At 33.5% G+C, this 27324-nt stretch overlaps 1 protein-coding gene across 11 annotated transcripts in view; it reads right to left on the reverse strand.

The window, feature by feature from the left end:
• LOC127837159 (uncharacterized) overlaps window positions 1-27324 on the reverse strand; it is a 915490-nt gene that overhangs the window by 240717 nt on the left and 647449 nt on the right. The window lies entirely within an intron of this gene.

Genomic DNA, 27324 nt, shown 5'->3' on the forward strand with positions numbered 1-27324 from the left:
ATTCCTATACAAGGGAAACGAACGGATAAACGTGATGTATGCACTTCTGGAATTGACATCGTTGGCAACAATAAGAACTCAGTTATTATGCAGAATAGGGATAGTGAAACGACCAATAAATTTCATATGAGCGAAGCTGACATAGACGACATTTCAAGGAAACTGGATTATCTGTCAAAGGGTGACGTAGACGTCATAGTTAGCTCAGTTGTATAAACAGTTATACCTCAACTCATCAGTTGTATAAAAGAGTCAATAAACAATAAAACTTGTTACTTACAACAAGAAAACCATGCACTCAAAGAACATATACGTGAGCTTCAAATGCAAGCTGATCGTGCGGAACTATATAGCCGCCGAAACTGTCTACGAGTAAATGGGACTCTGATACTGGAGCTGAGGGCACGGACGACATAATCATAGCCATGGCTAACCGCCTAGGCGAAAAACTATCCAATGATATGTTTGATCGATGAATAGACAAGTTGCTTACGCGTTAATTTTGTGTGTCATTAAGAAATGTTTTTCTTGCATTATTACATGCATACCTGAAATTTGGATGTTTTTCTTTGTTTACTTTACTATTAATTATGTTGCTTTATAATCCAGTTTATTTTGCATTTTTGCATTTCCTTTCCATCGTTTGCTATTGTGCGAAATATGCAAGTCTTTAGAACTAAAAATATGATTATTTAATTATATTTACGGTTTATACTGCTTTTAAATGTTTGTACACAATATTAATTACTATTGCTTTGTATACTCGCTTTGTACTTAAATTTAATGTATTTAGCTTTTTGCTACATTATATATATGCGTATAATGTTTTCCAATCATGTGCAGTTACTATTATATTTACACTTAAATATGCCCTTAAACATATCCACGGGGTTCTTAAGAAAACATTAGCTTAATTATTACAGACCTTGTGAATGCTATTTTATGACCTGCCTACATGTATTTACATAATGGCTTACTTTTCATCTACCTTTTCATATGATTTTGTTTTGTTAATGCTTCTTAGAGTGTAGTAACTTGTGACAGTGAGTATTCTCTTAAAGTATTGTGTTGGGGTGATACGATTATATCAAGATACCCGCCACTCATATTGTGTTTTTTTGCATCTTTAAATGTCTCGATACCAAACAAAATTGCTCTGGAATCGTCTCTTTGAAACACCAAAGGTCAATCCAAGTTTTCTCGATGCAACCGTTGGCCCTATAAACGCGCCAAAGTTGGTACACTTTACAAATTTACTTTTTATCAGAAAGTCCATTGTAGTGACTGTTAACAGTCATGCAAGTTACAAGGCTTAAAGTTTTGTTTTCTTTAATTGTTTTTTTATTCAATATAATACATACAATGTATACATGTAATGATCATACAACAAAATGATTGTACAAAGCAATAAAGTTCAGACATTTTATACAAGATATGCTAATATACATACGTTTTTGGTTTCCTTAAGATTAAAAAAAAATATAAAAAATGGGATAATATGTGTTATCTTTGGTTGTTTGTGATAGGTGTTTTTTTTTTAAAGAGCAAAGAAGAAAAGAAAAGAACAACAGAAGAATAGTTATGAAAATGATGAGTTGTATAAAGTGGGAAGAAAGCATACTGGACTTGTGTGTTTTGTTGTATATTCACAATGATCTTATAAGATTGAAAAAATATATACAAAATATTTTAGAAAGATAAACTAACATTAGAGTGAAATGTATATAAGTGGACAAACATTATGAGAATTTAATCCGATTCCATTTTTGTTTAAAGAATTGTTATGTGTCATTACTGAGGGCTATTTCTTTCTCAATCTGGATTTTTAGTTTAAGACTATGGACAAAACATTACAATTTTGGTACTTGTTTTTGTACTTCATGTTAAAGATAAAATATTTCATCAATATAAGAATAAAATTCACAATATTATTACAGTCTATTGATTTCAATGAGTTAATTCCGAAACTTACTTTTAAGACAGATAGTTTAACGTTCAGTTGCTGTTGTTCAAGAAAAGATACTAATTGATTCTAAATAGGCTGGGTGTGTTTGCACTCCCAAAAAAGATGTTCTATAGTTTCGATGTTTTCACCACAGAAGTCACACAGATTTGAGTTAGATAATTTGCTTTTAAAAATATATTTTTTTGAAGCCATAATTCTATGGATGTATTTATATTGAAAATTTCTCAGTGTGCTTTCAATAGTTGCTTTATACGGCATGGTCAATATGTGTTTCCAATTAAGGTCATGTTCTCCGAAAAGGATTTGCCATTTATTTTGGGTTTTTGGAGTTTTCTGTAAGGTTTTTAATTTGTAGTGTGTAAAATATTGTATTCGTTTTGTTTTTTCTTCCAAGTATGTTTTCTACGAATGTTGTTTGAGTACATGGTGTATTATTTGTATTGCTTTCAGATTTAATATGTATGAGTATGCTTTTGATAAGTGTGTAGTACTTCAGAAAATTATTTGAAGGTATTCCGTAGATGTAGCATATATAATCAGAAGAGTAGAAATCCTTAATTCTGTAGTCATATAATTGGTCGACATATTTAATACTTCGTTTGAACCAATCTTTATAGAAAAACGTCTTATTGTTTGAAGTTATGTCTTTATTGTTCCATAAAATAGTTTTACTGCTGGTTTGGGTTTCCAGGTTGTGAGTGACATCACTCCATGCTGATAGAACATTAGACAGAAATATGTTTTCGTTTGCAATTTCATGTAAGATAGTATTGCTGATGTAACATTCAAAGAGTAAGGAGTCACCATATTTTGTTAGGATTTTCTGGTAGAATAATTTCCATTTACTCGTATTGGTATTATCTAGGTATCTTTTAACCCAGCTGCATTTGATTGCATTCAAGAATGAATCAATGTTTCTTAATTGGATACCTCCATTTTCTACAGATTGAATTAACTTAGTTCGTTTTATTTTATCAGGCTTGGCGTCCCATATGAAATTAAATATTGCTGATTTTATATCGTTAATAAAATCATTTGGTGGATTTGGGAGAACTGTTAATACATAAATTAATTTAGGAAGTGCAAACATTTTCAATACTGTGTTTTTTTCCGAATAGTGTAAGTTTACGGTGATGCCATGATTTTAAGCAGTTTTTAAAATTCTGTAATTAAGGTAGTATGTTTTTAAGAACTTTCTCCTTTTCAGTATTTGTGAAAGTAATTCCTAACGTTGTGGCTTCATCGGATGTCCAATTAAATTTAATTTCTTTTTATATTGAACATTACTTTGTTTTAATTTACCTACTCGTAGCACAGTACATTTACTTTTGTTTAGTTAAAGACCCGATGTCATTCCGTAAAGGGTAAGCGACTCTATTAGCTTATAAAAAGAATCGTTATTGTCCTTTAAAAAATAAGTTGCATCGTCAGCAAATAGGGACTGTTTGATTTCTTCGTCAGGCTCTAGTGATATGCCTATTATGTGTTTATTTGATTGGATGTGGTGTGATAGATACCCGATGCAAATAATAAATAGCGATGATGAGAGTGGACATCCTTGTCGAACCCCTCGTTCGATGTTAAAACTGTTTGAAAAGAAGCCATTGTTAATGAGTATACTGTTAATATCGGTAAAGAATAGTTTGACCCATTGAATGAGACTTTCACCAAAGTTCATATTTTCTGAGCAAGAGAACATAAATGAATGATCAAGCGAATCGAATGCCTTTTCAAAGTCTGCAAAGAATATTAGACAATGATTATTTGTTAATTGTTGAAATAGTTTATGCATTCTTTGATAAGATGAACGTTTTCACAAATGTAACGTCCTTTTATGAAACCAGATTGTAATGATTGATGGTAATATTTTTTTATTCTGTTTGCTATACTTTTAGTTGCAATTTTATTATCATTGTTTAGTAAACTAATTGGGCGCCAGTTCGATAAGGATTCTAAGTTTTTTCCAGGTTTTGGAATGAGTGATATTATACCTTGTTTTTGAAGTGTAGTTAGGTTTTCATTATTATATGAATAGATTAGTGAATTAATTAAATGTGTTTTGATATCATTCCAAAATATTTTATAAAACTCAATGGTGATGCCAACAGATCCTGGACTTGTTATTTTGCATTTCTTTTAGTGCTAATTCACATTCATATTCATTTAGTAATCCGTCACACAATAGCTTTTCTTCTTGATTTAAGGCATGATGTGTATTTTTAAAAAGGGTGTTATTTTCAACATGTTTTCGTTTATAGAATGTTTCGAAAAATAAACGTTGTCCTTCTAGTATTTGAGTTCTGTTTATAATATTTTTGCCATTGACTACAAAGTTGTGTACAGTTTTTTGTTCACTTCTACGTTTTTCAATGTGTGCGAAGTATTTTGTAATTTTTCATTGTGTTCAACATGCTGTGCACGCGCACTTAGTATTATTCCATTGAGATGTGTATGATAGATTCCATCTAATTTTTGTTTTTTTAAAATGTTATTTCATTTTCAATGTCGGTGGTATCATTTGTGTTTGTTTGATGCAATTGTTTTTCAAGTGTTTCAATGGTTTTGATGGTTTCAGTTTCAAGTTTGTGTGTTTCTTTTTGTTTAAATGATGTGTATCTTATTGTTGTGTTTCGTATATTTCCTTTAATTACTTCCCATAAGGTGTTTTGGTTTGCATCTTTATTATTTTGAACTGTACTATTGTGTATCTAATAAGATGCTGTTGTTAATTCTAAAGTATCTGGGGCCTCTTTCAGGTTGTATATTGTGCAGGTCAAGTTCAACTAGAGAGTGGTCAGTCATAAATCCTGGTTTTATGTTACATGTGTCAATAATGTTGCAAATAGACTCAGATATTAAAAAATAGTCTAATCTACAAAATATTGTTGGTTTTGTGTTTGAGTGTCAGGTGAATTTGCTTTCGTTTGGATATATTGTACGCCAGATGTCTATCATATTGTAGTTTTCAATTATGTTATTTAAAATGTTTCTATTTTTAAGATGAGTATAAAGGTTTCCCTTCTTTTTATCTAATAATGGGTTAAGAACAGTATTGAAGTCACCACCGACTTTAATGTTTTTATCTTGGTTATTGATTATAAAGGATTGTAATGTTTCGTAAAAAGTGGAATCATCTATGTTAGGGCCGTAAACGTTGATTAATGTTATTTGTGTTTCGTGTATTTTGATATCTATACTGGCTTTTCTGCCAATTATTATTTCGTTAAAGTTATCGACTTAGATCTCTATATTTTTTATCAGAAAGGCAATGCCTTGTTTTGTAGTATGTTGTCAACTGAGATAGATGTCTCCGTCCCATTCATCTTTTAAGTTTAGTGCTAAAGTATTTGTCAAGTGACTTTCTTTTGTAATAGGCATATACTTTTTTTTTTCGTCTAACCATTTGAAGATTTTTATGCGTTTGTCTTTATTGTTTAGCCCTTTTACATTCAAAGTACATAATTTAATCATTTAAAGAGGTGAAGGGTAATGTAAATGCTAATTTGTGTGTGCTTGTCCAGTTAGTTTCTGTTTTAAAACATGCCCAGTTGATTTCTCTACTGTAAAGATATATATATACATAATATATATACATATACACAAAAGATGTACAAAATACATTGTATCTTCATACAAAAAAACAAAAAAACATACAAACAGAGAAAATATAAAATGAAACATGTGAAAAAACAAAAACAAGCAAATGTGCTTGTGCAAGATAAATTGCCTTAAATATGAGACATAAATTATCTGTATCTAATGTTCTCTTAATGGAATTTAAAACAAAAAATATGAATATGACTTCTACCAATGATTTCACTGGAGTATGTATTATATAAGTTTGAGTAATTAAGTCACTCAAATGTATTAGACGTTACTTTTCGGTATGTACGATTTGAAAATGCACACATTATTTTAGGTTAATGTATTATACATAATAAAGGTGATGATATAATAGGTATATGATATGTTTTAACAAAGGAACATACTTGAGGATTTATACATAAAATGTATGTACATATTTGTACTATATCCATTACATAAAACTTTATAAAAAAAACACACACAATGCAAGTGCAAATGATAAGCCGGGTTTCGATTAACAAATATTGATAAACACAATATCAATGCTATGTATACATAGAAAAGTAATATGGATATTCTAAGTTTTAGCTATATAGCATATTTAAGGGATTATACATAATTTGAATATACATATTTATGCTATATCCGTTACAGAAAAGGTCAAAAAGAAAAACAAACTAGAAATGGCGCGGCAGAGGCCGACGCGTATCCCCACGCCGAATGTTTGACCTAGGTGTGCCCCAGGGTTGGTAATGGGGCCATGCATAGCTGAGATTGACCGTATTGTCATAAGAGAAGTTCATCATCAATTAGAAGTGAATTGGTGTAGAAATGAAGAAGTTATAGTAAAAGGCAATTTTGGGTGGGTGTGACATATGTGGGCAGGGCGCCCCAGGGTTGGTAATTGTGCCATGCATAGTTGAGATTGACCGTATTGTCATAAGAGAAGTTCAGTATCAATTTGAAGTGAATCGGTGTAGAAATGAAGAAATTATAGTAAAAGGCAATTTTGGGCGGGTGTGGTCTATGTGGGCGGGGCCCCAGGGTTGGTTATGGGGCCATGCATAGTTGAGATTGACCGTATTGTCATAAGAGAGGTTCAGTATCAATTTGAAGTGAATCGGTGTAGAAATAAAGAAATTATAGTAAAAGGCAATTTTGGGTGGGTGTGGTCTATGTGGGCGGGGCGCCCCAGGGTTGGTAATGGGGCCATGCATAGTTGAGATTGACTGTATTGTCATAAGAGAAGTTCAATATCAATTTGAAGTGAATCGGTGTAGAAATGAAGAAATTATAGTAAAAGCAATTTTGGGTGGGTGTGGTCTATGTGGGCGGGGCCCCAGGGTTGGTTATGGGGCCATGCATAGTTGAGATTGACCCTAATGTCATAAGAGAAGTTCAGTATCAATTTGAAGTGAATCCGTGTAGAAATGAAAAAAATATAGTAAATGGAAATTTTTGGTGGGTGTGGCCTATGTGGGCGGGCGCCCCAGGGTTGGGATTGGGGCCATGCATAGTTGAGATTGACCCTAATGTCATAACAAAAGTTCAGTATCAATTTGAAGAGAATCCGTGTAGAAATGAAAAAATTATAGTAAATGGAAATTTTTGGTGGGTGTGGCCTATGTGGGCGGGGCGCCCCAGGGTTGGGAACGGGGCCATGCATGGTTGAGATTGACCGTATTGTCATAAGAGAGGTCCAGTATCAATTTGAAGTGAATCGGTGTAGAAATAAAGAAGTAAATGTAAAATAACCTAAAAAAATGAGTGATAATTTCTGACGCGGCCCCACCCCAACCGCTATAACTTTTGACCCAGGGGTCAGATCAAAATTCCAAATAGTGCAGGGTCGCACATATGCTCATAGCTACCATGTGTGTAAGTTTCAAGGTTCTAGTGCTTTTAGTGTAGGAGGAGATAGTGGCCAGGACGGACGGACGGACGGACAGACGGACGGACGGACGGACGGACGGACGGACGGACGGACGGACGGACGGCGGAGATAACCACAATATCCCCACCTTTTTTTAAAAAAGCGTGGGGATAACAAACAATGTATTTGGTGATAAGCCGGGTTATGGTTCACCAGAATTTATAAACCCAATATCATTGTTAATTTGTATAGATAAAAGAGTTAAAACATGAAAACAATACAAATACAGCTGTTGATATACCTGATGGTGTTTAACAGGTGTTTGTCAAAACATAATATCAATGTAAGTGTAAACAACATACACGTTAGACAATAAAGTAATATAATTGCATTTTGTATTATGTCAGATTCTGTTTAATAAGTATTGGTTCAACACAATGTCAAAATAAACTGTGTATATATCATAGACTGTCCGCATGAATTAATTTGTTTAAAAAAGTGCTTAGTTTTAACAAAAAGTAAAATATCATTACATTTATTAATAAAATCGCGCTTTTATGGCAAACATTAATCCTTAAAATAGCTTTTGAGTCAAATTCAGTTTTTTCGCTTACATCAGAAATACAAAGTAACACAGATAAAGTAAATTCTTAAAGTAATACAAAGTAACACAGATAAAGTAAATTCTTAGGCATGAATATGACTAGCGAAAAAAAGACATGTATTAAATCATTACTAAGTTATACATCAAACAAAAAAATGTAAACACGTACCACATAATGTTTATAGGAGCTATTTGCTTTCAGCTTGTTGGAACAGGTTATATTGTTCAAATAAAATATCATTACCATTATTTAAAAGATTAGTAATATCGCGCTTTTATGGCAAACATTAATCCTTAAAATAGCTTTTTATTTAAATTTAGCTTGTTTGGCTTACATTAGAAATACAAAGTAACACAGATAAAGTGAATGCTCAGGTATGCTAACGACTAGTGACAAAAAAAACATGTTTTAAGTCCTTAAATAGCACTTTAGTTAAATTCAGCGTTTTGGCTTACATCGCAAAAATCAAAGTAACACAGATAAAGTGAAAGCTTAGGTATGCAAACGACTAGCGACAAAAGTATATGTTTAAAATCATAACTAAGCTTCACATCAAACAAAACACATGTATACACGTGCCACATATTATTAATAGGTATTATTTGCTTTCAACTAGTTGGAACAGGCTATACTATTCAGGTGGGCATGTATTGTGACTTTGAATAAGGAAACTCAGTATACGTTGAAGTTATCTCGAGCTATTTTTCTCAGATTAGAAATACATTTTTCATATAGAAACCAGTCTCTTCTGTTTATACCATCTATCCTATTCTAATAATTAGTGTCAGTTGTCGTAAATAATGCGTTTTGGGTATGGAGACTTTATCTAGAGGCTATATAATTTTAATATCTATTGAGAAAAATTTTCAGATAAATTAAGCAAAAATTAAACAGAGAAGAAATCAAAAGCTATCAAAAAGCACTCTAGCATTGAAGTGAAAAAACAAGCACAACTAATTGAACAGCACAAACTACTTATTTCCCTCCCTATATTTTTACTGTTATTATAAATTGTGGTGATTGAGGAGGTGTTCCATTTCGTAATTCGTTGAGAAAACATACACGGATATATAATGCTTGCAGATAATCAAGAATCACGATTTGACAATATAGTTATTAACAAGCGATATTTAATAGTGTCTAGCTTAAAAAGAATTAATGATTTAGTATGTATTTTAATGTTCTAGACGTTGTGGTACTTTTTAAATATTGAAATTACAAGCATGTTAAGTACAAATCGTTTAAAACAGCCATAATTTAACTGTTACTAAACTGACCAGCTATGCACGTGAATCACTGGGAAAATTAAGGAGTTAACCGAGAGATTAGCAAGTCATTTAGTTTATAACAATTGGGATTAACATCTAAAGAATGTAATGCGTTGAGAAAAGGGAGGCGGAAAACTACAACGGGCGAGGCATGGTATGGTATTACGCAAGGGGGGGTTAGAGGGTAAGGGTTTGGGTTAGTGTTAGGGGTCTTGTTAGGGTTTGGGTTAGCCTAAACACAACCCTAACCCTAACCCGACCTCTAACCCTTACCCTTACCCTAACCCTTTTTTGCGGTTATCACCCCTGACCATGCCTCGCCCGTTGTAGTTTTCCGCCTCCCGTTGAGAAAACAGAAGGTTGTGCTAAAAAAGGATAACGCCGTGTGACATGAATTTCTCGTCGGTTTACGTCTTTTATATTTCAATTAGATAATAGATATATAAGTCAAGGTTAAAGGTTAGAGTCTGCAACAGTTTTAACAAAAATTGACTTTTTGACGAACATGTGATGGAATATGCGACACATAAAATACAACCTCTTACGTAGAAAAACTGAACGTCTTTATTTTTATTGTCTATATTACGTTTTTAAAGAAAAGAAGATACGTTACAAATCGAATATCGGTCACAAAAAGGTTCGATATATACAATAAAATATTATTTTTAATTAGGACAAATCCAATGTTTGTATTTACTATATAAGGTTGTAAAGACAGATTATATGTTAAAAAATGTAATACAACAGCCAAGTTGGTTCCACTCTACTATAGAACGGTAAGTAAGTTTATTTTGCGTAAGGAACGAAACAATGCTTAATATCGTTGTAAGAGACAGTATAGTAGACAGCTGGATAATAAATACAGTTAATACCGCATAAAAGGTAGACAAGTAAAAATACCAAAGTTGTGTAGGATAGCCTTCTGTGAACTTTATGTCATCGTTTCCAACCATTTTCAAACACTGACTGCCGTCTAAAATTTCCTGCTCTTGTTCCGGAAATCACTGATAGTGTCGTTTATATTGTTTAATTTGTCGAACATGATTCTTTCCTCTGCGGTCGTTTGCCCGAATACCGCAGCATTAAAGAACCCGGCGTTTTTGATGTCCGGGTGAAGGAGAAGCCTGCCAATTAGTCCTTGGTTTCGTTTCATAACATCATCTACAAGCTTGCACCCTTTTGTTTTCATTGGAGTACGCTTGTTCATGATGGCTGATTTCGCATTGTTGTTTTTTAATTTAATTACTATCGGTCTGGTTGTCCCCTTTTTGGATGGAATGCGACGTATTGCAATTATGTCTTTCTTGAGTACTGTTCGTTATAATTTGCTCGTTTAAGGGCTTTTCTGCTAGTTTCATAGTATTTCTCAATTCGAATTTGTAGCTCAGTTATTGACTTGGTGATTTTTTTTTCTCTAGATCAGACATCTATTGCTTCAACTGTTCATTTTCAAATTCCAAACCTGTTAATGATTCATTTAATATTTTGTTCCTATTTGTGACTTCAGTTTCGATTGGTTTAATCATTGTAATTTCTATTTTGTTCATTATGGTGGAGACTGTGTTCTTTATAAGATCTCCTATCTCTTCTCTTTTAAGCATACTTTTGAAATCTTCCCTCAATTCCGCTAACCCCCCAGTCATATTTTCGAGCAGTGTATTAATATTGGTCCATGCTCGTATTGGTACTATTACTTGAGTCAGCGCGTTGTTTATTGTTAGCTGGTTTAGTCTCGGGCTTTTTTCCCTTGGAATTTAGTTTGGTTTGCTATAGTATACCGTTACTACTTATAGTTAATAGGGTATTGTTATATTGTCACTAAAACCGTATTGCAGATTATATTATTTTAAAATCCAATCATTATGGTAGGTAAACAAAGTAACTACTGCGTTTATTAAACGGTTCACTGCCAATAGATAAAATGATAATCCAAGTTGTTACTGTGTTTGTTGAATTATCCAATAGCTCTTATAGTTTCAATGTGACCGAGGGTCTTCTCAATGCACTACAAGATCTAATTTGTTGACAGTTTGTTGATTCAGAATATTCCACAATTTCGCTAACAATCACTATTTACGTCCACTTTAAGAGGTCAATAACTTATTCCATGTATTATTGACACAATAACCCACTGCTAAGTACTGATCACTATTTTATGTCACTATTTCCTATAATAAAAGGAAATTTACACAGAGCTGCGATCAGCCGATCACCATTGCTCAATTTTGCTCGTTTATATCTTTAAAGCTTAATGTTATCATTTTGCTTTCTGTGGATATAGAATTGAACCCAGGCCCTGCATCGATTAGTCCTTTAGAGTAAAATGTAACGGAGTTAAAGACACTGAACTGTCTATTGGCAATTCCTAATGTTTATCCAGTAGAATGTAAAGAATGTACGAAACAAATTAGATATTCTTACCGTAGATCTCTTCAATTTAGATGTATAATCCTTTTCTGAGAAGGGGCAATGTAGCAGATGATAGCCAATGTGGGGCTATGCTATATGTTAAAGATTTTACCCACCTGAACGCAGACTTGACCTCAAACCTATTTCTTTAGAATGTATTTGGATTGAACTCAACTTGCAGAGTATGAAGCGAGTGTTATTTTGATTATTTTATAGGCCAACGAATGCAGATGCATCATTCAGTAAAACAATTGATGACTGTATTGATCTAGCAATCGAAACCACCACATTTGATATCAATATTATCGGTGAATAACAGTCAACCTTCCTTAGTAAGACAGATTGACTTTTTGTTTTTGCGATGCTATTGAAACTAGCAACCACCTCATTTCATTTTTCATAATTCTAGTGGACTTGAGTCGATCTTGAGGCGCCCATCTGCAAGAATGTGCAACTGGTCGTGAAAAACGTACACCAGGGTGTGATTGGAAAAATTTCCCGAACCAGAAGTGAGAGGTGAGGTACAGGGCCCGTATTCACCAACCACCTAAGGGAGAAAAATAACCTAAGGTTTTCATTTTGCCTAAGTTTTTTTTTGTTTTCCCCTTAAATTTGAGGAAATGCCTTAAGTCATATTCACAAAACTCCTAACCTTAGAAAAACGCCTTAGGTTGACCGTTTTTTCCCTCAAAGTTAAGAGACACATACACCTCTCTTAAGTCCAACAAAATCACCTTAAAAATGGCGTCGTAGCAGACCAGTTTCAGTGGTTTTCGTCATTTTACGACCAAACTCCATCCCAAAGGTATGTTTTTTCTTTGAAATGTATCACCGTTCTAAACAGAGACCGATATGTATTCCATAGACTTACACGGGTATGACTAGATACCGAAAACAGTACTGTTTTCGCGAAAACAGTAAATTTGCCGTTAGACAGTTAGATTTCCCATCTTTACATCGTGATAGTGGCGTTAAACTATAAACAATTTAATGAATGTTAACTCAAGTACGTATTTAAACAAAACTATATATTTATTATTTCTTTTATACAAAAAGCATTTAATTCCTGTTTAAAAAACGGAAGCATTATATATTACGCGGACATGATACCGAAAACAGTAATTTTACCGGAAACAGTTTGATTCCCCACCTTTACATCGTGATAGTGGCGTTAAGCTACGAATGTTTACTCCAGTACGCATTTAAGTGAAACTATATATTAAATATTACTACTTTTTTTTACAAAAAAGCATTTTATTCCTGTCTAAGAAACGGAAGCATTATATATTACGAGGACATAATACCGAAAACAGTAATTTTACCTAAAACAGTTAGATTTCCCACCTTTACATTGTGATAGTGGCGTTAAACTACGATTTAATGAATGTTAACTCCAGTGCGCATTTAAATGATGATATATGTTAATTATTTCTTTTTTACAAAAAAACAAACAAACATTTTATTCCTGTAGCATTATTTAATTACTAGGATGTGATACCGGAAACAGTTAATTTACCGGAAACAGATTTCCCAAATTTGCATCGTGATAGTAGCGTTAAACTATAATTTTAATGAATGCTTACTCTGGTATGCATTTACATGAAACTATATTTTTCATTTTTACAAACAAGCATTTAATTCCTGTTTAAAAAACGGAAGCATTATATATTACGAGGACATGATACCGACAACAGTAATTTTATCGAAAACAGTTAGATTTCCCACCTTTAAATCGAGATAGTGGTGTAAAACTATGATTTTAATGAATGTTTACTCCAGTACGCATTTAAATGATGCTATCTATTAATTAATTTTTTTCTCAAGAGATTACGTGATACTCTGGTATTTAAAATGACCTCAGTTATGGCATACCTAAAAGAATTAAAAAACTTCTGAATGCGTGTGTATAATGGACGTCCATAAATTATGCCTTAATTTTCGGACAATACATTTTACAGCTCTATTTTACCAGAATACTTCCCTATTTTCACTTATCCTGTGTCACTTCGATCATGCATTTTCATGACCGTATTAAAGTAATAAAACCTCCTGGCAAATGAATCCCTTAGGGCAATGGCCCATTTCATTTGCGTAATTTGATTAAAAACCATGTATGCCGGTATTAGACAATCGTTTTACACCTATGACAAATACTTTACACTCCAAAAAACGTTATGCACGCCTAGTGTTATACAAACATTTGAAGGTGTCAGACAACGACTGACGAATAAACAAAGAATTCATCAGTTGCATATTTTGTTTCTTTTATTGTAACTTTTTGTACGAGAAATCATGTGAAATTAGTTCTAGACTAATAAAATGCAAGTATATATAAAAGTAAGAACACACGAACCGGTACGTTAATCAAGCATTGCCGACATTGCAAACTTATATATTAAACCGATCAATTTTGACACCCATTTGCTATGCTGTTTTCGGTATCAGATTTCGGTAGTATTTATTTGTTTTATAGTTTGAATTAGGGTTCTTGAATTAATAGACTTCTATACAAATTAATAAAATAGGATTGCTTATGCATTATCGATTTCTATTTGTTACTAACATATTGAATACATACTGTTTTCGTATATTTGATCACTGTTTCGGGAGTATATTTTACTGTTTTCGTATATGAAATAAAAAAACTGAATGCGGATTATTTTTATTTATAAAAATATTTAAAAGTTATAACATATAAAGATCTTTTGAAATATCTTTAACTACTATTATTTTTTGAACTAGACAAAAAGCTATGTTTACTTCTTCATATTAAATGTTATATAATAAAACACAGTTTTCGGTACATTTTACTGTTGTCGCGAAAACAGTACTGTTTTCGGTATTTAGTCATACCGGACTTACAAAGTCCGGTTTTTAAACAGTTTACCGCTAAAAAAGATTTCATCTAACGCGAATTAAGGTCGTGTCAGTTTTGTAAGGAAAACTATTTGGCAAAAAGATATGGAAATACAACGCCTTTGCAGCAACATTTACGACAATGATTGTTTTACTATATTTTCATTGGATTTTAAAAGTGTTAAATAAAACTTGTTACTTTGATAATGATAAGTAGTTATATCTCTTTTTATATTGAAAATATTGTGAATAAACATTTTAAATCAATCAATCATCATCGAGTGAATAAATTGAGTTTCTTTATACGGTATCAATTGCATGAAGAAACTGATACACTTCTGTTTATCTGTGTCCATAGAATATCCACGTGTTATTTTACGGATTTAATAGCGTTGGGGAACACATGAACCCATATTGGTATGCGTCTAGACAATGATCACATCGTGCTATAAACTAACAATTTCATGTGCTTATCCCTTTACCTCTCAGAAATGATCTTTGACGCATTTGAAGTCCTTTAGAAAATCTAATTAAATTAAGTCCTTTCTTAATATATTCGAATTGTAAATGCTTCATTTCCAATCCTTATGTACTGATGAGTATCAAACAGCATAAAACCTTAACAGAGGTTGCTGTTTTGTGTTTATGCTGGTTGCAAAATGAATTTTCACTTTGCTTCTTATGGGGGAAAGGGTTATACGATCTATATTACATTTTAGAAGTTATACATTGTAATTACATTATAATTGTTGGAATGTTATTGCCAATGACTTTATGTTCTCTGATAATGTCATATCTTCCTTTTTAATACAAAAATTGTTACAAACAAAAATGCTTAGAAGAAGAACACCATTTATTCAGCAATAAAGCTTATACAAGCTCATAGCTTATTTTTTATATGGATTATACAATTTATAAGTGATGGTAGAAGATAAAGGTTGGACGATATTGTTATGAACTGGTTAACATGGTATGTTTATGAAGAAAATACATGATTTCATTTAATATTGCAACTGCATATCCTAAATTTACTAATTTACTAACCATACATTCTATAAGAAGAATTTGCAGTATGGGTACGAACATATTGGTACTGATTTTTCAGTTTTTTAATTAACGGTAATGACATTAACATGATAAAAAGAAGTACATCTAATTGGTAAATGTTCAATGGGTTAATGTGCGTGATGCATATCTATCAATATTTAGGGTATATAACTAAATATATCAAATATTTATATCATACGCACATACGTACATACGTACCCGGTTGCGTGCGTGCATGCGTGCGTGCGTACATGCATGCATACATACATACATACATACATACATACATACATACATACATACATACATACATACATACATACATACATACATACATACATACATACATACATACATACATACATACATACATACAAACATACGTACGTACGTACGTACATACATACATACAAACAAACGTACGTACGTACGTACGCGCGCGCCTACGCACGCACGCACGCACGCACGCACGCACGCACGCACGCACACACACACACACACACACACACACACACACACACACACACACACACACACACACACACACACACACACACACACACACACACACACACACACACACACACACACACACACACACACACACACACACACACACACACACACACACACACACACATACATACATACATACATACATACATACATACATACATACATACAAACATACATACATACATACATTCATACATACATACATGCATGCATGCATGCATGCATGCATGCATGCATGCATGCATGCATGCATGCATACATAAATATATAAAACTTTATATGGTATTTCAATATGAACACACATCTATGAGATTTAACCATCCTTAGCCACATAAGTGCTGTTGAGTGCAGTCCTATGTTTGGTAAAATTTATTTGTCGCGAAAACCCGGAGTAGACTTAAAGGCTTACAAATAACAAATAATTGCAGCTTTAAGTCACCATAACTAATGCGAAAACGACGAATATGGTTAATTTCACAACTATACACAGATAACATCACGAAAACTCATAAATCACAGGTTGGAACACTCAATCAATCATACCATTATTAAAAATACATACGTCTCCTAAAATGCCGATAAATATTACGTTTTAACAACGCATTATTTACACGAACTTCATCTTTAGTATTTACCAATACAAGGTGAAATGGGAGAAATGGTGGAATGGCTTACACACAATCTATACATTTCTGCCATGCACGTCTCAAGCAAACCATCTCGTTTCAAGAAAATCATACCAAAACATCGAATAAACTATGGTTATACGCAAATGCTAAAACATGCATCGATTTTTAATCAAGAAATAATATAAATTAGCAATAAAAGGGACGCAACTATGAACGCTTTTGTTTTGCGGACGAATTACAAAATATAGAAAAGGAGAACGTGTTAATAAAAGAAAGGCACAACATTAAATGTATAAGGATCATCAAACCCGATATTTTTTGGTGTATTCTGCAGAATGCGTCTTTAATAAATAATATCCCGGTAAAGCAACAACCTCCGGATGAGATTATCAAATGTTCAATAGTAAGACATTCAACAGCAAACAATAACCATTGGTTTAATCAATTAATATTCTTGTCTTGGTGCGAAGGGTGCGAAGGGAAAAGGTCATATTTTAAAGAAATTGACGTAAATGATGCCAACAATTATAGGGGCATACCTGTATATGGATATTTTCACGGATTTTGGCATGTGTTGAAGATTTAAAAATAAAAATGATGAAATAAATAAAATAATGTTAAAAGTTAAATGCTAACATCGGAATTAAATAGCTCAATAATTAAACAAGAATAAAATAAAAGATAAAAAAGTTATCCTTAACAAGTATCAAATAAATTCTTCCGGTTCCGGTGTAAACACATCAAATTTTGAATCGTTCTCATGAAAAAAATGTAATTTTTGTCTACAACTAAGTTAACCTCGTCCGAATCATAAAGCAGAACTATCTAATGGGTAAAGGTGATCTAACGTCCATTGTCTCTCTTACCAAAGATTCAAATAATCTTAATAAAACACAACCAAAACGGATTCGTGCTAACAAACGTAAAGTTGTCTCCCCTGATAACTTAAAACTTGATAAAAAGTCCAGATTAACTACGGACACTGAGTCTGATTACGAATCGGAGAGTACTGAAGGATCAAGTGTGGACTGGTTTTCACCTAATTACACATTTGAATCCCATATAGTCCTTCAATCTCACAAAATGTCGAACAGCAGTGCTCATGGTGATAACCTTGACTCAACGCTTGTTGATAAAAACTGTGCGAACACCCAACTGTCTCTGCAGATCCAGACTGCTCCTCCGCCATCAGTACATCTAACAGGTGCACATGACCATCACTATGTTATATCCCCTGAGAGGCAGATCCCACCATACATGACCACTTCACCCACTATGCAGTCAACCCCCATACAGATGATGCCTCAGTCATACATAACCGACTTTGATCTGCAAAGAATCGTGCACACCCTAAGAATCTCCCTCCGAGATGAAATCCGTGGGCTCGTCCAGGCATGTGTAGCCGAGCATGTTACCCCTCTGGTAAATGAACTCAGTGTACTTAAACAGTCTGTAACCACCTTAACCAATAAAATAGCTGATCTGGAACAAGACCTGGACAATGCCAATCAATATAGCAGGCGTCACTGTGTTATTGTAAGCAATGTGCCAGAAAATTCAGATGAATCCACCGATGATATCATCCTAAACATCGCAAAAGAGAGTGGATCCAACATTATTCTCTCAGACATAGACAGGTCCCACAGAAATGGACCACCAAAAAGGAATGGTGGAAAGCACAGGGATATCATAGTTAAATTTACAAACTATAAAGCAAAGTCAGAGTTCATAAAATCAAGAAAACAGCTAAGACTCAACAAAAGTAAAGTGTTCATCAATGAACAATTAACACCCATAAGAAGGGAAATTGCTTTCCATTGCAGGCAACTGAAAAACGCCCCCAGCTCTCCCATTTCGGATACATGGACATTTGATGGTAACATCTTTATCAAGCTGAAGAATCAGGACAAGAAAATCAAGATCACTTCCATCCAGGAGCTGTCTAAATTTGGCTACAAGCAAATATAACCTTACATGCATGAGATAATCTCTAGTGTTGAATTGTCCTGTAAATATAGCCTAAGTCAAGTTCTATATACCATAAAACACTTTGTTTATGAAGATCTTACCTAATAGTCTTTTCCACCCATATGAGAATCAAAAATTCATACTCTAACAAATAATTGAACAAATAAATAAGTAAAACAATTAACATTTTTTTTATGTGTACTATGCAACTGTGTGTGCTTTTGTACAAGTTGTGTCTAAGTGTATAATAGTGTGTATAATTTGTTATAAATATGTAAATACTTACTTTAACACATATATGAATCATAATAACATATTGATTATAACTAGTCATACATATAAATACAAAACTACATAAATAAGTTTAAAAAAAGACATAAGTATATGTGTTCTATGCAAATGTGTGTGCTTTTGTGCAATATATGTGTATGTGTATGTGTACATAAATAAGTAAACAAAAATAACATATTTATATGTGTGCCATGCAACTGTGTGTTTTTGTGAAAGATATGTTCATGTGTATAATAGTGTAAATAATTTGTTATAAATATTCAAATACATAACTTAAAACATATATGAATCATGGTATCATATTCTTTATAACTAGTCATACATATAAAGACATAACTATATACATAAGTAAAAAAAAACACATGCATATGTGTTATGCATGTGTGTATTGATTGTGTATTTTCTTGCACTTATAGTTAAACATAATATAGGTGTTAACTTACTTAACAAATATTTAAGGTGTATATGATAAATGGATATGTTTTATAAGTCAATTGATAATATGTTATGCATGTGTGTATTGACTGTTTTCTATCAATCATATATGAACTTGAACAGTTCCTGGGTGACTGAGTTATCTCACTTTGTACAGCAACTTAATTATGTGGTACTTTTCTACTCTCTTGCACTCATGCAGTTTAACCCCACATACTGGATGACCAATTTTATATTTGTACATCAACATAATTAATTGTTACTTGTGAAATCTCAACACTTACATATTTGAACACCAGTAATTGGTTGATTTATCTTTTGTTGTACAGCAACTTAACCTTCTGTGTACTCACAACCACTCATATATTTTGAAGCTCAGCTACCAGATAGCTTATCTTGCTTGTTAGGATATTTGTTTAGACCTATTGTGTTGTCAGATTGACTGATTGCAAGTAAATCCATATGCTAGTTCAATTATTCAAGCAGTTATCCAACATATCGAATAGCAAACATCTACTTTCTTCTATGATTGACCTATTGTGTTGTCGGATTGACTGATTGCAAGTAAATCCATATGCTAGTTCAATTATTCAAGCAGTTATCCAACATATCGAATAGCAAACATCTACTTTCTTCTATGATTTGTAAGATCTTACCAGACACGCTTCTTGTAAATGTACGTCCAAATATTGCCTTCAACTGTGATGTGCAATAAAGCCCACACCAACTGGTAATCCATCCACGAATAAATAAATCCACAATCTAGGAAAATGAATATTTACACTTTGGTGAATACACACATCCTTTTCTATTTTATTTTTAAAAATGCAACTACACACATTTCATTTAAAATCACCCAATAAGATGCACTTTTCAATATCAATTTCACCTGAAGTAACTTGTAAACTCGAATTAAGAAAAAAAAACAATTAACACGACCACTCACTCCTAACTTGTGCCTAAATAGTAATCTACAACCTTTCGCCACACACTTAGTGCACATGTATTCTTTCAGCTTGCGGAAATCGTGCACATTGTACAAACACAGACTATCCCGTTAACACGCCGCAGTAGCATATACTTCAAGCTTTGTAAAAAGCGTGTCATTTTTCAGTTTGCCCAAGTACGAAGCGCATGTTGCGTAGATCCTTGTACTATTATGTTACTACGCGATCATTCAATATAAGCTCCACTTTCTGTATCACTTATACAGCCCAAAATATAAATTTATCAAATGAGGTTTTAACATCTCTTTATAACACCAACATGACCAAATTTTGTGTTTACTTTTGTTATTCTTCTCTTCTCATTAATCCTCCTTCCTTCTTTCACTTCTTGCGGGCCGGGCGCACGATAGCTTTTTCCTCATCCAATTATTTCTTGCACTCAGCATTACATGATGTACACTGACATAGGAGTGTACAGGATGAGGATAGGTTTGTTCCACTCACGTACAATGAAAAGTAAAGGACTTCAACAAATGAATATGTTCGAGCTAGTTTGCTGGCTGGCAATCCTTCTTCTTAGAGGAGGCGATGTCCATCCAAATCCTGGACCCGACAGCTCCCTTGATATGTCATCCTCTTCTTCGGGTACATCTTTCTCATCTTCAATAAATGATGCATTTGCCCATAATCTAAAAATTGTTCATTACAACGTTCAGAGCTTCCTCGCCAAGAAAGATATTCTGTATGCAGATCTCAAAACTTTTGATATTATAGTGCTTACTGAAACTTGGCTCAGCTCAACAGTTGACACTGACGACCTACTTTTCCCTTCTTATCATAAGCCGTTCAGACGGGATAGACGAAACGATCCCCATGGAGGTATTCTAGTATACGTAAAATCCGATCTCTTTGCCACTGAGCGACCTGACCTACAAAATGATGATCTAGAATGTCTATGGGTCGAACTACGTATAAAGGGAAGGCGTCTTTTATCTGGCTCTTTCTACAGACCACCAAATTCTTCTCCTTATCTACTAGAATGCATAAACGATTCGATCTCACTAGCCGTTGACACCGGTATTGAGAATATTGTTATCACAGGTGATTTTAATCTTGACATGAATAAACCACAGTGCAGGATCAAAATGGACTCCCTTCTTTTACAGTATAATCTCACACAGATTATTAAAGAACCTACTCATTTTACTGAAACCTCGAATTCCATTCTTGATCTTTTTATAGTAACATCTTCCTTGAAAGTGCTAAAAAGCGGCGTTGGAGAACCCTTTCTCAACCAGCAACTTCGATTTCATTGCCCAGTCTACTGCGTCATAAACTTCAATAGAATAGCTGGATCTAATTTTAAACGTAAAATATGGCGATATAAAGATGGGGACTACACTAATCTACGACAGCTTGTGCAGAATTTCGATTGGAACAGTTGTTGTGATAACAATATTGACATATATACTTCAAATTTCACACGTCAACTTATCAGTCTCTGCGAAGCTACAATCCCGAACAAAATATGTACAATAAGAACAGCCGATCCTCCATGGCTACATACTAATATTCGTAAGGAAATCCGACGCCGCAAACGAGCATACAAAAAAGCCAAGGCTACCAATTTAGACCGACACTGGCACGTCTTTCGCCAACAACGTAATATTGTTAATAATCTTGTCAGATCAGCGAAAAAAGTGCACTTTGAAAATCTCGCTAAACTTATACGTGAAAATCAACACTCATCATCCGACTTCTGGAAAATAATTAAAAAATTCACAAATAAAAACACCACACAAAACGACTTGCCTCCCTTAATTCATAATGGTACCATATATGAGTCATCCCATGTAAAGCAAATATTCTTAATTCTTTCTTCCAATCTCAATCTACTTTAACTACACCAAGTACGCATATGCACAACCTACATTCCCAAGAGCCAGATTGCCCCGTCTTTGAAGATCTAATTATTTCCCGTCAAGATGTCTTGGATTCCATTAAAGTTATGAAAACGGGAAAGGCATCAGGTCCAGACCAAATAAATAGTCAAGTTCTGAAGCAAATTGCATCTGAGATTTCAGGTCCACTACAAAATCTTTTCAATTTTTCTATTAGTAATGGTAGGGTCCCACGGAGCTGGAAAGAAGCAATTGTTTGTGCACTTCACAAAAAGTCTGATCCTCAGGATGTTGAAAATTACAGACCGATCTCCCTTTTAAGTGTTTTAAGTAAATGTCTCGAGAGAATTCTCCACAAATATATTTTTAACCATTTAAGGGCTATTGAATTTATAACCCCATCTCAATCAGGATTCATTCCAAAAGATTCCACTGTGAACCAATTAATCTCTGTGTATCACTCCTTTTGTAAAGCCCTTGACGAAGGTAAAGAGGTTCGAGCCGTTTTTTTGCGACATTTCTAAGGCCTTTGACAGAGTATGGCATGAAGGACTTATCCACAAGCTCCGGCTTAGTGGTATCTCGGGCAATCTTCTATCTTGGTTAAAAGACTACCTACACGAGAGGACACAGTGTGTTGTAATCTCTGGCTGCCGATCTGACCCATTACCCATAAAAGCTGGTGTCCCTCAAGGGTCTATATTAGGGCCTCTCCTCTTTCTCATTTATATAAATGACATAGTACGAGATATACACTGTCCAATTCGCCTATTTGCAGACGACACCACGCTATATATCATCGTCGACAACCCTGTTGATGCGGCTAATCACCTTAACACTGATCTTGCAAAAATTCATTCCTGGGCTGATAAGTGGTTGGTAACCTTCAATCCATCCAAAACTGAATCCTTAGTTATGTCTAGAAAAATCAACCGCCCAATCCATCCCCCTCTCTTTTTCAACGACTGCCAAATCACTGATGTTTCGTCTCACAAGCATCTAGGCTTAACTTTTTCTGATACATGTTCCTGGCATGACCATATTGAATCAGTCAAGAAGAAAACATGGCAAAGACTCAATGTAATGCGAACGTTCAAGTTTACGCTCGATAGAAAGTCCCTTCTATCGATTTACACAACATTTATTAGACCAATTCTTGAATACGCTGATATAGTATGGGATAACATTAATACACAAGATGAAATAGAACTTGAGAAGATTCAACAGGAAGCAGCAAGGATAATCAGCGGGGGAACACGTTTGGCATCCTTGCAAAACTTATACAATGAAACTGCTCTCGAACCATTAAAAAATAGGAGAACAAAACATAAACTTACCCAATTCTTTAAAATGTATAATTCACTAACACCTCCATACTTGTGCACACTTATCCCCTCTAGCGTGGGAGAAAGATCTGCTTATCCACTTCGTAACTCTAACAACATTCGCAGTATCCAATGCAAATCACAACTTTTTACACGATCTTTCCTACCATCAACTATAAACTTATGGAACAATTTACCGGAATCGGTGAGAACGGCTCCTTCTCTCTCTGCATTCAAAGCAAATCTTAGCAAAGATAAGAAAATAATTCCCCAGCATTTCTACGATGGGGAGCGGACATCTAATATTCTACATGCGCGTTTACGAATGCATTGTAGCAGTTTAAATGAACATTTGTACTCAAAAAACATTGTACAAAGTCCATACTGTCAATGCGGTGCGATTGAAGACACATATCACTTTTTCTTCAATTGTCCAATTTATACAGAAAAAAGAGTTATCCTTTTTAACAATCTGTCTAGATTCTTACCCATTACTTTGCAACTTCTTCTTTTCGGTGTTAAAGACGGCTCATATGAAGTAAATTCATTAATATTCAAACATGTTCAGTCTTTCATCCGAGATAGTCATAGATTCTAAACCACTTCTATCTCAGGAACAAACCATATTCTGCTAACGATGCCCCGTTTCCGCAACTGCTTCCTTTCTTATCGCAACTTCTCTTATTCTGAAACTCTACTCTTCCACTGCTATCCCTTTCCTTCTCCACTTATTAGCTCTTATGCTATCTACATTACTCTGTTATACTTTTTGTATTATAAGTTATAGTATTTTTTACATTTCTAACCAGTATGCAATTATCTATCACTGTAATATATTGTTCGTAATTTTGACATGTCTTTAAATAGTTGTTATACGTTTAGTTGTTTACACCATTACAGCAGCGCTTCTAACTGACAGAAGAGAGACATAGTATAAGCCTCGAGCTTCCTTCTCAATTCTGTCCAATTGTATTTTACAGCCTTTATGTAGAGCAATACTGCAATTCTATCTGCCTAGCATATTGCTCAAATAAAATATGTATGTTTGTATTGTATTGCTTATATGTACTTTCAATGAACTAAATAAATATTGTTTAAACCAAGTATGAAACTGACCATTTGAGTAAAAGACTAGAACTTAAACAACTCGCCCATCCGTGATCGTATAGTAAGTAATATGTGTATGTTATACTTTATATCAACAATCATCGTACTGTCACAAAATATAATGATAACAACAGAACTCGCCAAATTATTCCTTCGTAATGTTTTAAATTTTTAATGTTTTAAAACGTCAACATATGCAAGTACTGTAATATTGTAGAGCTTGGTAAATGTTCAGTATTACCGATTCCTCGCTAAAATAAAAAACTACAACGAAAATTTGAAATCTGAAAAAAATCAATTTCGTCAAATCTATTCACAAGAGGCAAATTAATATCAGACATCAATTTTAATATGCTCACTATTTACAACAAATGTTAATGATAAAGGAAAATTATGTCGCATTTTTGTTTACAAAACAATGTATGACCTTTGCATCTTAGGCCGAAAAGTAATATATGAAAATATAATAACACCATTTTTTAAATGAGATGTATAACTCTGTCAAATGATATGTATAACTCAAGTCAGAGTTGTCTCCCTTTTTTCAATAACACAATTAATTCGTTTTCGATTAGATTAATACAATGTTCACATTTTTAAATAACACGTAAAACGCGCATTATTTATTTTAAAAGGCTTATATATAATAGTTAAGAAATGATTGTATCTGTAAACACGAACTTTTCATTATTAAGAAATGTATTGTAATTGGTTAGAGTACATCGTTAAACACATCAAAGCACAATAAATATGATCACATCGCCTAAAATTTCCCGGAAAGGTGTTTATATCGGTTGTGCAATTCATTTTTTCTTTGCTGCACCTAGAATAAAACATCAAAACATTTATTAATTTATTGTTCTGTGACATTTACTAGAAATATATTTAATACAAAATCCGGTTTTCTTAACTGGTTCTATCACTACAATACATGCATGGTGACGAATTAAGTACTCGTTTTCCATAATATGATTTACAATACCGTAGAAGTATGATTAAAAAGTTACAATAATTTATTTAAGGCATGTGTTCATACCTTTCTTCTTCTGTATTTCAGCGGTTAGTAAACAATCATACTTTTGTATTGATGCAACGTTATCAATGATATCGATTTCAATTAATAATTGCACCCTCTTGTATCACCACAATTTCTGTACAATTGTTATTTCACTAGAAAATGACATATTTAAAATATAAAACAAAACAGTACCAATCGCACAGGCAGCTTGCATTGCTCTTAACGATGACCGATGAATAACAGAACAGCATTCAAAATTGGCATCAGCCCAGCGTTCTGTTGAAATTCAATAAGAAATTTAAATAGCAGCAATTAATATAAACTTGCACTTTGCTAACATTATCACCCCAATGTACGAGCATCTGCATTTTTATACAGATTTCAAGCTAATATAAATACATTATTATAGGAGGAGTCAATTGTAAAGATGTAGATGTCTCAGTTTCTGATAGACAGTGTGACCCCAGAGTGTGTTATTGTTGATTAGTTAAGATAATCAGTACAATTTGAATCTTACATTAACAAGAGCTTGTTAACAGACAAAACAGCAGCCCCCTAGTGGGTATTTGCTGCATTTTATTTATATAACCATATCAATCAGCAATTTGAACCATATTAAACAAACTGACATGAAGTGCATATTCCCAATACAGCCATTTATGCCCTCCAGATTTTATCAACTCTGCTTACGTAATTTATGAGTCAGCACGCTTTTGGTTTCCAATCATTTCTTTCAACTCAGCAACAATAATTTGTGCTGGTGATAAATTTGTATAATTTTTTCTTTGCTGCAGGCAAAGAAAAAATGAAGGAAATTGAACATTCATCTATTAGTCCCTCGTTCAACAAACCAAATTTCATCAACCTAGGTAATTTACTAGTTGACATATTGCAATATGCTGAATGCGAAAGATGGACATACACACACACAAACGGAATGACAACTGCAAGTTCAATACATGTACATTGTTTTATTGCAATATTAATACTTAAGAAACCTTACTATTGAACCAATTCTCAAAATCCACTGGTTATATAATCAATCAGGTTGGACTGTAATGACTTATGTAATTATCCTGCTTGTGGGTAAATTAAATAAAAGAAAAAACACATCCAACCTCTTCAAGGGTGAATATCAACACTTCCTTCAGAATGATAGAAGTTCGACAGTCCATTCATTGGAGGGCTGCAATGCATGCCTTGTTTTCTTTGCTGCTCACTGCTAACTGTCTTTGTCTGAAAAGTATTTTCATATCTTTACAACTTTATGTACATGAAAATGCATATTTGATCTGATATCACACAGTGTTAAGTTTTGACAACTATTTGGACAAAATTTGTTTAAAAACAGATACTGTAAGTCTAATTTCATCATAATATTAGTCAGTATAAAACAAAAGGGTAAACATTTTACTCTTCACGGAATGATTTGATCAATGTTGGCATTTTACCAAGTCCAAAGAAATAAATCTTATATTTTTATCTGAGCATTCATCAAGACAACAAGAACAAAACTTTATTGTTCTGCAATGAAATCAACACCATTTTAAGACTAGTTTTTAAATCCTCTGTCCATCA

This window comes from Dreissena polymorpha, chromosome 7, assembly GCF_020536995.1.
Source record: "Dreissena polymorpha isolate Duluth1 chromosome 7, UMN_Dpol_1.0, whole genome shotgun sequence".
Taxonomy (NCBI): Eukaryota; Metazoa; Mollusca; class Bivalvia; order Myida; family Dreissenidae; genus Dreissena; species Dreissena polymorpha.